This window comes from Microcaecilia unicolor, chromosome 1 (assembly GCF_901765095.1).
Source record: "Microcaecilia unicolor chromosome 1, aMicUni1.1, whole genome shotgun sequence".
NCBI classification, from domain to species: domain Eukaryota; kingdom Metazoa; phylum Chordata; class Amphibia; order Gymnophiona; family Siphonopidae; genus Microcaecilia; species Microcaecilia unicolor.
In genome coordinates this window covers 461,501,672-461,514,635 of record NC_044031.1, presented here as the reverse complement: position 1 = coordinate 461,514,635, position 12,964 = coordinate 461,501,672, and the positions used below count along the sequence as shown (strand labels likewise).

Sequence of the window (12,964 nt, the reverse complement as noted above, 5' to 3'; positions counted from 1 at the left end):
ACTGTAACCTGGATGGGCTCTAAGTATTTCTCGCCATCCCTCCACTCCCCCTTCCCAGTATGGAATCTTCTCTCCCTAACCCCCTAGGCTCGGCATCTCTCCTTATCCCTTGGTCCTCCAAATCTGCATGTCTTTCACCAGCAGTGATGAAGCCAGACTGCCTCTGGCCAGCCAAGGGGCATTCCCTGTGTTGCTTTCCACCCATGCAGCAACAGAAAGTTATGGTAGAAGAGTTGGCTTGTGGCAGAGGGAAGATTCATCACTTCCTGTAAAAGACATGCAAGTGTGGAGGACTGGGGTGGGGGGGGAGAGATGTTGGACCCTTAATGGGGAAGAGGGGTATAGGAGAGATGCAGAAATGGGCACTACATCAAAAGTATTTCTCTTGAACCCCCTCCACTTTCAACGTTAGCCACCAGACTGAGTGGGCCTGAGGCAAAAATGGATAGGACAAACTCATTTAGGCTCACCTGTAACTACATCCCTGATACATATTCACAGGAAGAACAAGAACTGAGAAAATTAAGTACTGTATATCTGCATATAATATAATTTATTTAAGACTTTCATAAAACACTCATTCTATCCAATCTTCAGTGGAGTACTTTTAAACATAGGAAACAATAGAGTAAATCACATATATACAGTGTAAAAGTATTTCTTCTAATTCACACCTCCACCCCCTCAACCACCACATCATAGTCCAGTCTACTAGAAACCAAATAAACACTTCAATCAGATCCAAATGACAGTTAAAAAAATGGACTTTCAATCTCTTTCTCAATCCAAGATAATCAGTCTCAAGGGCCAGACTGACAGAACATCTGGATTTGATCTTGAGCTATTTCGGCCAGCCTAGGCTGCAAATACTGAAGAATCAACAGTTATAGCCTCAAGGTTAAAGATTCCAACCACAATAGCAACACCCAAGCACACGAGATCCCAAGAGGGAGCCATGGCTTATGGCCCCTAGCCAAAGGATTGACATTTTAAAGTCTGAGCTAAATAGAAGTATAAGAACACTATTAACAAAGGGGAGCAGAGAAATCTTGAGGTGCTTGCAAATGAAGGTTTGTGGTGCACCAGTGGGTATGATCTGGTTGAGTCTGAATTGGAAAGCCAAAGAAATAGAGGAAAATATAACATTTGTTTATTGTTAATTTACTATACAGCTTACATTTTACTTAAGAACTAAGCAGTTTACAATTCATTCTAAAATATGCAGAAAAAAATAGAATGCCATAAATTTGACAGAAAAGCAAAATAATCAAATCTACTATTAAGTCATTTAGGGCTAGGTTTACTAAGCGATGCTATGGGCGCGTTAGTATTTTTAACATGCATAAATGGTTTATACACGTTAAATGCTAACGCGCCCATAGAAATGTATAGGCGTGTTAGCGTTTAACACGCCTTAAATTTACAGGCACGTTAAAAACGCTAACGCACCTTAGTAAACATACCCCTTAGAGCAGTGATGGGCAACCTTTTGAGCTTGGTGTGTCAAAATTCGCCAAAAAACCGAGCATAACTCGGGTGGTGTGTCACTTCGAGAAAAAAAAAACATAATTTCGCGATATTTATAGTTTAAATAACAAAAATGTATAATTGTAATATATAACTGTATTTAATAAACCAAAAACTAATTATTTAACTTACCTGCTTAGTGACTTCTTTGTTCATCTGTCAGTCGGTTTCTTTTGTTGGTCTTGATATTATTTAACTTGTGTGGGGTGCCGTGAACTAAGATAAGTGAGGGGGAATTCTTTAACTAATCTGCCTATTAGTGACTTTTTTGTTGCTGAATTTCATTGGCTAAATCTTCAATTGATATTTCTACTGAGTGGTAACTCAGATATTCTCTTAATAATTGCATCTTTATTCTGCATATCGTGAAATAGAACTGGTGCACATCTTAGGAGAGTTTCTTTAATAAATTCTCCCTCACTGAGTGCTTTTCCATGCTGAGCTATGGAGTGAGCAATGCTCAAACTTGCAGATGTTAAATTTGTAGAACCTTTTACAAATTTAAGGATGGAATTAGATTGGCTCTTATAAAAGTGTAGCTGCCTGGAAATGTATTCCTTCCTTTCATCCTCACTTTTTTTCAAGAGCTGGGAATGATTAGTTTCAAAATGTCTATTTATATTCCACGTTCTGCTTACTACCGTTTCAGTACATAGAACGCAAAATGATCTGCCATTTTTTTCTATAATGCCATACATCTCGGTCCATGTCTCTTGAAAGTGTCGGCTACTGCTACTACCACTTCCTTTACTTAATCTTGGTTTTTTATTTTTTGGGTTCTCCATCAGGGGGGCAGTGACAGAAGATAGAATTATAGATAGCCTGTTAGCCCTGCAGGCAATTAGGGGTTAACTAGCCTAACTGACCACCTTATGTAAATTAAGATGGCTGCCGCTATTTCTAATGGCGGGAAACGGCACCCATAGCACATGCCCTTGCCTCTCCCAGCCTCCCCCTCACCTATCTCAGTAATGATGGTCAATTAGAAATCCACGACACCCCAGAACAGTAGATTGGATGATGGTCGCTGTGGTTATGTGGTTGCTGGTAATGGCGATCACAGAGATGCGTCCCCCACGGCATTCCGCTGCTCTCTGCTCCGCCGGCCGGAAGTGAGGTCAAAGATCCCCTAACGGCCTTGCAGGAGGCGAGGCAGAGGGAGCAGCAGGGAGGGAACGAGCGGAGGACTCGAAGGGAGCCAATAGAAGCGCACATGGCACCCCCCAGCGGGTAAACATGCACCGGGGGGGGGGTGATTTCACCGGGGGGGGGGGAGGTTGCGCGATCCGCCCGGGTGTCAGCAAGGAACGCCGCTGCTTCTCTGTATGAGGCCACATGCGGCCACGTGTCACCGAAAATGCTACGCGTGTCAGTACTGACACGCGTGTCATAGGTTCGCCATCAGGGCCTTACAGTATCATTCATATGTCAGCAATAAATCTCCTGACAACAACGCAGCTACTGACCAGGAAGGCCAAAAACCAATTTAAAATAATAAGTCTTTAAAAGAGATCTAAATTTCTTTAAAGAGGCTTCATTACAAAGCTCAAAAGGCAATTTACCTGCAAATCCTTCACCTACAATTTAGCAGTAAACTGTTTACTGGAATAAATCTTGTGGTGAATGTAGAGGTCCATAGCAACATAAGGACTGAACTTTCCACATCTCTATGCATAAGATCAGCTGCTGATATATAGGATGGGGGAGGGAGAGGATTGAAATTATTAATGATAAAGTTATATGTTAAGAAAGGATTGATCTTCTGTTTAGTAGCTTAGGATGTCTTCCTGAATGCTACTGTTCAGATAAAATTCAATCAAAGAAATAAAATGGCAAAATTATTCTTTTCTGCTGCATCTGTGAACAGCCTCCTTTAGAAAAAAGAAAAAATAAAATTTAAAAACAAAAAACAGAAAGATGCAGTAGGCCTAGCATTTCTAAGCCTGTGTAGAATTTCTCCCGTTAAAAGTCTATAGGGAAACATTATACAAACAAATGCATGCTGCAAAATATTCTAGAAGATACGTTATTTTCATGATGTACATCCCCTCTGAAATGCTGCTGTAGAAAAAATCATGTATCTGATATTGTGTGCTCTATCCAACAAACACTTGCTGTAAAGCTAACTCATATCCTAACTACAATTAAGACCAAAATGTCTCAATCTCTGATCTCATGTATCTAAATCTGATGTTCTCCACAACAGCACATTTAAGCTAATTTTACACACATTATCTCATTTTAAACACATCTCTGCAAGTACGAAAGCGCATGCTTCTGTAAATTTAAAGAAGCTAAAAGGGTTTTGAAAGTTATTAACTTTGTGAACTTTCTTGGACTTTGGAACATCAGAAGCTGAAAATGCATTACAATTTATTTTTGGAGATGGACTGAAATGATGTTCATCACCTGTGATATTCACTCAAGACTTCATTCTTTTCTAATTAATGCCCTTGTAACACTTAGCAGTGTGTATAGCTGACAGGATACAAAATTAGTTTAAAAAAAATTATGGGATGAAAACCAGATAAGTTGAGTGCGCCACAGCATTTAGAATAATGACTGAACATCTCTATATGGCAGCAAGGCCAAAGTTTAAACCTTACACTTATGTTCTGTGTTCAAGTTCAGTCAATCCTCTCTGGTATCTAAGCCAAAGAATCTTGTAGTGAAGAGGTGAGAAAAGAGGAAAATCATTTTAAGATCCTTCTCAAGGATTTTGTTTCAGCAGCTTTTCCCCTGTTACCTACATACACACCAATAGTGCCACCAGGATCTTTGGGTCCTGATCACGCTGAGTTTTCCCTGTTTTGAATCTCATTTACTAATTTGTGTTAATGCAATTTAATTAATTTTTTTTATTACAATTTGTAATCCACCTAGCAAAAAAAAAAAAAAAAGAGCAAGGTAGATTCCAATCAAAATACGCTTAAAACACAAATCTCATCATTCTCAAAAGGGCCCATTAACTAAAAAAGGAAGTAGTTTTGTGAGCATTTTTAGTATGAAAAGCATATTTTATCAAGTTTATCTTTTATTATCACTTGTTATACCACTCTTATTGAGCGCAAATCAAAGTGGTATAGATAATATAAATAACTAAAAGATACTGAAAGGAGCTCCAAATTATAAAATAGGAAAGTAAAAACCACACACACATCAGACATTCAGTTACTAAAGGGACGATAAAGGGCGTGGGTCAGTGGAAAAAGTGAGGGGCTAATAGGGAAGTTTGCTGTGTCATTAAGCACGCCAATATGCCTATGCAATGTCAGGTCAAAGAAAAAGCGAGGTTAAATAGATGAATCGAGTGGCGTACGGAAATCAGAATAGAAGGTCTCTACTCTAACGGTATGTGGAAGAAAATTCCAAAGGAAAGGTGACAGAAAAAAGAATGCAGTATTCTGAGTTGATTCCCATTGAGCCTGAGATGGGGATGGAAAGACAAGACGAAGGTCATTCAATGAGCGGAGACAACGGACTGGAGTGTAAGGAATGGTAAGAGGCTAAATATCCTGGCTTACCTTCATAAATGGCTTTAAGTAAGAGCATTTTATGCTGTATCCTGTAGGGGATTGGGAGCTAATTAATAGTTTTAATAAAAGAGTTGCGTGGCCCTTGCATGTAGCTCAGCAAAAGATTCTGGCCACTGTGTTTTATAGAATCTGGATACCCTTTAAGTTTGATTTGCTAAGGCCCACATAAACAGCATTGCAATAGTCATAGCTGAATTGATGTAGGCATAAAAAGAAGCTGCAGTGAATGAGGGTCGAGAGAGTTTCTAACTGCTCTGAGTTTATGAATAGAACAGAAGGTAAAATTATGCATTACCTGCTGATAATTTTCTTTCCTTTAGTAGCAGCAGATGAATCAAGGAACTGGTGGGTTGTGTCCATCTACCAGCAGGTAGAAATAGAGATTACAAAGCTGGAGGCAGTGATGCCAGATGATCAGCTCCTCCTTCACTTCAGTATATGTCATCACCAAGCAGAATCAGACAAGAAACTAGGAAGCCTTCCTCACCAACCAAACACAACAGAAACTCGTCAATCTGACTTACAGAAACCACGACTGCAATGGACTCCTCTTCAGTGGTTTCTGTTCTCTTTCTCTCTCTTTTTTTATTTTTTATTTTGAAACTAAAGACCAGGAAAAGAACATACAGGCAAACCAATTGCAGCTGACAGCAGGATCCTGAATTCATTTGCTGCTACTAAAGGAAAGAAAATTATCAGCAGGAAAGGCATAATTTTACCTTCCTTAGCATATGCAGCAGATGAATCCAGGAACTGGTGGGATGTACAAAAGCAATCCCTAACTAGGGTGGTAAGACACCGCTCCCCAAGACAGAACAGCTGCTGCAAAGGCAGCATCCAAATAGCCAAAGCACACCTGTTCTGCCCAAGAGGTAGACAGCAACCTCGTGGAACGAGCCTGCAATATTACCAGTGGGACACAACCTTCCAAAAAATCCACAGAAACAAAGTATCTGCAATCCAATGCGAAATAGTCGGATCAGAGGCCGCTGTCCCATGGCAAGGACCAGCGAGGACAAAGCTTATCTGAATGCCGAAAGACATGTGACATCTGCGAATGCTGAAGGAGAACCTTCCGAACATTCTGAAGACAAAGCGCTGCGTACCCCGCGTGAAAATCTCTCTCCCAAAAGGAGGGACGAAAGAGAGGCTGATAAAGAAGAAAAAGCCAAACCATAGGCGGTAAGAAAAGGAGGAACCATACGCAAGGTCACTCCAGACTCAGCAAACTGCAGAAAAGCAGCTCGGCACAGCAGCACTAAAAATTCAGACACTCTGCGTGCCGAAGAATTGGCAACCAAGAACACTGCTTGTAAGTAAGCTCCTAAGCGAAGCCTTCTGCAAAGGATCAAAAGGAGTCCAAAGCAATGCTTGGTAGACAAGGAGCTCTAAGCTAGGGTCAGAGAATGAGGTTTCAGGGCGAACAAGGTCGCAGCAGTAGAGGAGCAAAGCACCCAGCAAGAAATGCACCACATCCAGGTGCGAAGCCAGAGAAGAGCCCAACACTCTCTCCCAAAAGCAGGCTACCACCACCTACACCCAAAGCGAATTAGAGACCAGGTTCTTCTGCAACCCATCCTGCAAAAAGAGACCAATCGCTGAAGAACAGACACCCGCAATGGAGATCAAGTGTGAGCCGCACACCATGCCTCAAAAAAATCCTTACACCCAAGAATGCACGGTTGAAGTGGACCACATACAAGCTCATAATAGAACAACAATCACTGTATCCGAAAAACTCTGTTCCTCAGAATCAACCTCTCAAAAAACCAGGCCGAAAGACCAAAGCAAGAGGGATTCTCCACTCTGTAATAGTCCCTGAAGGATCAGCACAGAGTCAAGTGGAATCTGAAATGGAGGCACCACCAGGAGCAATACCAGATCCATACACCAAGGGTGCCATGGCCAATCTGGAGTTACCAGAATGACTGGACCCCGGTGGCGCACGATCTGAAAAGAACTCGGCCACAGATGAAACACTATCGAAGTGCGTCCTCCGGCTAAAGAAGCAGCTGAACAACCAGCCCTGCCAAATTGCCCTCTATCAGACGACAGAAGAAAGAAGGCATCTCTGCATCCAGCAGGATGCCATCAGATCTACCTCTGGAGCTCTCTACCTGAGGCTAAACTGGGTAAGCACTGGTGCAGAAGAACCATTCCACCGAGACCAGGAGAAGACAACAGAAAAAGAGTGCTCAACATACGAAAAGCCCGCAAAGTGGGCCACTGAGAAACAGAACATGAGCACCTGAGTCTGAAGCTAGACCCTCCAGGCCTCGGTCAAGAAAAAATCGTATCAGAGCTGTCTGGGATGGGACAAGGTGGCTCATCCAAATGTTGACCACCCAGCCCAAGGATTCCAACAATGAGAAGACCAGGGAAGCGCCAGCTTGACTCTTGGTACTCTTCGAGAGCGGGGTGCGCTCTGATACAGTCTTTGTGGAGAATGCTGCAATACTCCCAAGCCTACAAAAAGGTGCATAGAGCCGTAGCCATGCCAAAAGGCAAAGCCCGTAACTGAACATGAGTGCCCAGAAAGGGCCAACCGGAGAAACCACAGATGAGGGAGCCAAAGAGGAAAGAGCAGAAATACTTCCTAGACGAGAAGTGCCGGAAGAATGCTAAATAAAACTAGCTCTGCGGTATAGGGAAAAAAGGACTCTGATAAAAAAAGCGATCAAAATGATAAAGGGGATGGAACTCCTCTCGTATGAGTAAAGGCTAAAGAGGTTAGGACTCTTCAGCTTGGAAAAGAGACGGCTGAAGGGGAAATACGATTGAGGTCTACAAAATCCTGAGTGGTGTAGAACGAGTAGAAGTAAATTGATTTTTTACTCATTCCAATAGTACAAAGACTAGGGGGACACTCAAGGAAGTTACATGGAAATACTTTTAAAACAGGAGGAAATATTTTTTCACTCAACGAATAGTTAAGCTCTGGAACTCTTTGCCGGAGGATGTGGTAACAGTGGATAATGTATCTGGGTTTTAAAAAAGTTTGGACAAGTTCCTGGAGGAAAAGTCCATAGTCGGCTACTGAGACAGACATGGAGAAGCAACTGCTTGCCCTGGGATTTGTAGCATGGAATGTTGCCATGATTTGGGTTTCTGCCAGGTACTTGTGACCTGGCTTGGCCACTGTTGGAAAGAGGATACTGGGCTAGATGGACCATTGGTCTGACCCAGTATGACTGCTCTGTTCCTATGCTGCTCTTGCCATACTGACCAAGGGGTCCTTTTACTAAGGTGCGCTGAAAAATGGCCTGCGGTAGTGTAGGCGCGGGTTTTGGATGCACACAGAATCATTTTTCAGCACACTTGTAAAAAAGGCCTTTTTGAAAATTTTGCAAAAATGGACATGCGGCAAAATCAAAGTTGCCGCGCACCCATTTTGGCTCTGAGACCTTACCATCAGCCACTGACCTAGCGGTAAAGTCTCACACGGTAACCAGGCAGTAATTACCTTCATGTGCCAAATGCTGTTTGGCGCATGTCCGATATGCGCGGCAGAAAATAAAAGGGCCCCTAAGAGAATTTAAAAGGGGGAACTGGGAGTAAAGCCAAAGAAGGTAAACGAGGGCCAGGAAAGGCCATACATTACAAGAGATTAGGGCTGAACATGCTACAAGGATTGCCTGCCCTATTGAGTGTGGTCATTTTGGTGTTAAATTGCTTTTATTTATATTGAATTTGTTATAATAAAAGGGAACGACAACATCTTGGGTTAAAAGTTATTATTCTTAAATGTTTGGACTAAGGAGATAAAACAGATTACTCCTAAAAATGCAGATCTTCATGCTGCTCTGAATGCCTGCAACTGGACAATGTACAATCACGTCAGTAGTAATATGATCACTGCAGAAGTTCTCCTCTTATTAACAGGCGTGTCTACACCACTAGGTAATCTGACATCACTATAGCATGAAAATGATTTATGGGCCGTCTGCATTTTGTCAAAATGAGTTAGTTATGTGTATGGGAAACCAGATGCATAGAGCTAGTGATGAGCTAGGTGAAAAAGGGAAATGGAAAATGTTAAAAGCAAGAAGAAACTAAAAAAATGCACCAAGTGCCTGGATGAAGTATTTGCCTACCCATGTGCCACTTGTCACTCTCTCTCTATCATCAGAAAGGATAACGCACCTTGGTAGGGATGAATGTCCTCAGTCAGAAGGATGATTTGGGCTACATCCCTGACTGCCTCAAGCAAGAAACCTGCTTGCCTTAAACTGTCATTTTATGGACTTCACTGTCAACACAGGATTCTGAAATTGGAATCTGAGGTGACTTGAAGCTTCTGAAATGCTAACTATGACATTTTACAAATGGTAAACAATGGGACTATCATATGTTAAGCAGCAGGGTCAAGAAATTAAAATGAAAGTGGATTACAAATCACATGAATTATTCACAGAATTATTAAAAAAAAATTCTCATTCTCAACTTCCACTGTGATTTAAAACATTTAACAGAGCTGACAATCCAAACTATTTTATAAGACTGACACTAACAACTAAGGAAATGTAAGGACTATAGAAAGTTTCTTTAAAACAGAGCAATACACTGTCTACTCAATGAAAACCCAAATAGAGATGTTATTAAAAGCCATCATTTTGCAGAATACTGTATTCTCAATGGAGGAGGGTGAGTAGTAGAGTGCCATAGAGGTCTGTAAAGGGATCAGTGCTATTTAACATATTTATAAACGATCTGGAAATCGGAATGACGAGTGAAGTGATTAAATTTGAGACTGATACAAAACTATTCAAGGTTGTTAAAATACATGAGGACTGTGAAAACTGGCAGGAAGAACTTAGGAAATTGGAAGACTGGGCATCCAAATGGCAGATGAAATTAAATGTGGACAAATGCAAAGTGATGCATATTGGAAAGAATAATCCAAATCAGTTACCTGATGCTAGGGTCCACCTTGTGGATCAGCACCCAAGAAAAAGATCTAAGTGTCATAAATAATATGCTGAAATCTTCTGCTCTTCGTGCGGTGGCAGCAGCAGCCAAAAATTTAAACAGAATGCTAGGAATTATTAGAAAAGGGATAGTAAACAAGACCGCAAATACTAGAATGCCTCTGTATTGCTCCATGGTGTGACTTCACCTTGAGTACTGTGTTCAGTTCTGGCCGCCATATCTCAGCAAAGATATAGCGGAATTAGAAAAGGTTCAAAGTAGAGCGACCAAAATGATAAAGGGAATGGAACTCCTCTCATATGAGGAAAGGCTAAAAAGGTTAGGGCTCTTCAGCTTAGAAAAGAGATGGATGAGGGGAGATATGATCGAGGTCTACAAAATCCTGAGCGGTATAGAACGAGTAGAAGTGAATTGATTTTTTACTCGTTCCTAAAGTGCAAAAGACTAGGGGACACTCAAGGAAGTTACATGGAAATACTTTAAAAAGAAATAGGAGGAAATATTTTTTCACTGAACAATAGTTAAGCTCTGGAAATCTTTGCTGGAGGATGTAGTAACAGCAGATAATCTGGGTTTCAAAAAGGTTTGGACAAGTTGCTGAAGGAAAGTCCATAGTCTGCTATTGAGACGGACATGGGAGAAGTCAGTGCTTGCCCTGGGATTGGTAGCATGGAACGTTGCCACTGTTTGGGTTTCTGCCAGCTACTTGTGACCTGGCTTGGCTACTGTTGGAAAAAGGACACTGGGCTAGATGGACCATTGGTCTGACCCAGTATGGCTATTCTTACGTTCTTATGTTCACTGCTACTATTCCATCACAGAATTCACCATCCCATATCCACAGTACTGTATAAAACCAGAGGCAATGCATTACTGACTGCACATATTTGGTCAATTATTCCTTGTAACCATCTTACCCAAACCACCTCCTCTCATGAAAGGATCATCTGAAATGTATGCGTTACATAGACACAGATGTTTTATACAGTGATCTGTACATGAAATAGCATTGAACTGTCATCCTACAGAAAATTTGAATTTGTCAGCTCTATAGCTGTCTCATCTCTCTCTCTATATATATATTTAATTTTATTGCTTACTGTGTCGACATCATAATATAGCATATTATGCCATACCTTGTATTGTTACTTGAATATTTTTACTGCTGCAATTGTCTTTTGCCTTTGTTTGACTTATTCATGTTGTACATCTGAAGAAACTTTTTAAAAAGAGGTGGTCACTAAATACTGTTCCTCATCTGTGCTACTGCGTTGTGTTTAGGGTTTTTATTCCCAAGGCTACAGTAATTCTACTATAGCCAAATTCAACAGTAATTCAAGAGTATGCCTCTCTGAGTATAGAACACACGATTTCACACATCCTCAGGACAACACAAGCCTACTAAAGTGGAACTTCTTTATAATTAATTGACATCCATCGGACACATTAATTTTAATTCTTTCTCTGATCTCCATTAAACTGAGAAATCTTAAGAAACATACTTGTCATTCTTAGATCAGGAGAAAAGTTCCATTTTATGACATAATCCATAATGGTAATTTTGGTCATCTCAACCAAAGCACTGCCACATGCTACTTTTAATATTAGTGCACGGCCATTTACTGCCCCTTAAAACTTCCCCATAAAAAGGCCTCTTTACCTGGCATGGTAAAAAATGGCCAAATATAATTCTGGGTAACCCACAAAGATCGGTTTCAATATCAAGATTGATGAATGATCAATGGTAAAAAATGGCCCAGAGCACACTAATTTCACATGTCCAAACTATCGCAGGCCACTTTTTACTACAGCTTAGTAAAAGGGCCCCAAGTCATTCAATAAAGCTGAGCAAACTCTCACTGTTAGCGTACTTAAAAAGTGGGACTGCATCTTTATGAAATGGTTTTTGTCTCAGTTTCGACGCGGTCCCTGGCGTCACCAGTGGTGCCCTCTATGAGAGTGACCGCAGCAGTCTTGATTCTGCAGCTCCTCCTTCCCTGACGTGCCTGCGTTGGAGCACGCGGCTCAAACAGTCCCCAGGTTTTTCCGGCCGCAGCAGCACTCGGCAGCGCACTTGGCTCCTCCTCATCCTCCGGACTGGCTCTTCCCCTGGTGAGGGCACAGTCCTTCTGATGTCAGAAGCCTTCACCTCTTAGGGTAGAGCCAGGTTGTGCCTCACTGCCTCAGCTACTTCCTTGTTGGATGCACTGGTGCATTTTTGCTTTCTGCCTTTGTAGACTTCTGATTTCCGCTTGACTGAACCTGTAGCCTGGACCCAACATAGACTTATGCTCACCACCTGACTGAACCTGTGGCCTGGACCTGGTATAGTCTTCTGATTGCCACCTGCCTGAACCTTTAAGACTGAACCTGGCTCAGCCTTCTGATAGTCGCCTGCCTGAACCCGTAAGGCTAAACCTTCTTTCTGTCACTGCCTGCCTTCCCATTCTACCTCTACCAGTAGTGACCCTCTGCCTGAGGCCACTGTCCTACCTTGTTCCTCTGCTGCTCAGACCTACTACCTGGTCATGGTACCCTTCTCAGTTGTCCGTTGTGCCCAAACCCCCCTCAAGTCCTGTTGGCCGCCAGCACCCAGGGGCTCAACCGCTGGGGAACGGCGGTCATCACAGGTGAAGCATTGGCCTTTCCAACAGCTGATTCTGGACAGAATCTGTGCCTTATGGTCGAGCACCCCTGGTCTAGGAACAGCACATGGTCTCACTTCGACATCCATCACCGGGACCGTCATGACAGACTGTGACACTTTTTAGCTTTCTGGCCCCTAAAGTATTTTTTTAATGCTTTTTGCAAAATAAGAGCACATCGTGTAAATATTAAACAGGCTGGTTCCTCCATAAAAATGGCTAAGTTGAGCCCAGAGGTTTTTAACCCAGTTCTTGGGGCATATCCAGCTGATCAGGGTTTTCAGGATATCCTGACTGGTTAAATAGCGTTTTAGCACCTAACTGTAG

The 12,964-nt window shown here is 42.0% G+C and overlaps 1 protein-coding gene across 12 annotated transcripts in view; it reads right to left on the bottom strand.

Moving 5' to 3' along the window:
- The window catches only part of PTPRM (protein tyrosine phosphatase receptor type M), a 1,370,833-nt gene that overhangs the window by 1,167,351 nt on the left and 190,518 nt on the right, over nucleotides 1-12,964 (bottom strand). The gene's annotated exons all lie outside the window — the stretch shown is intronic.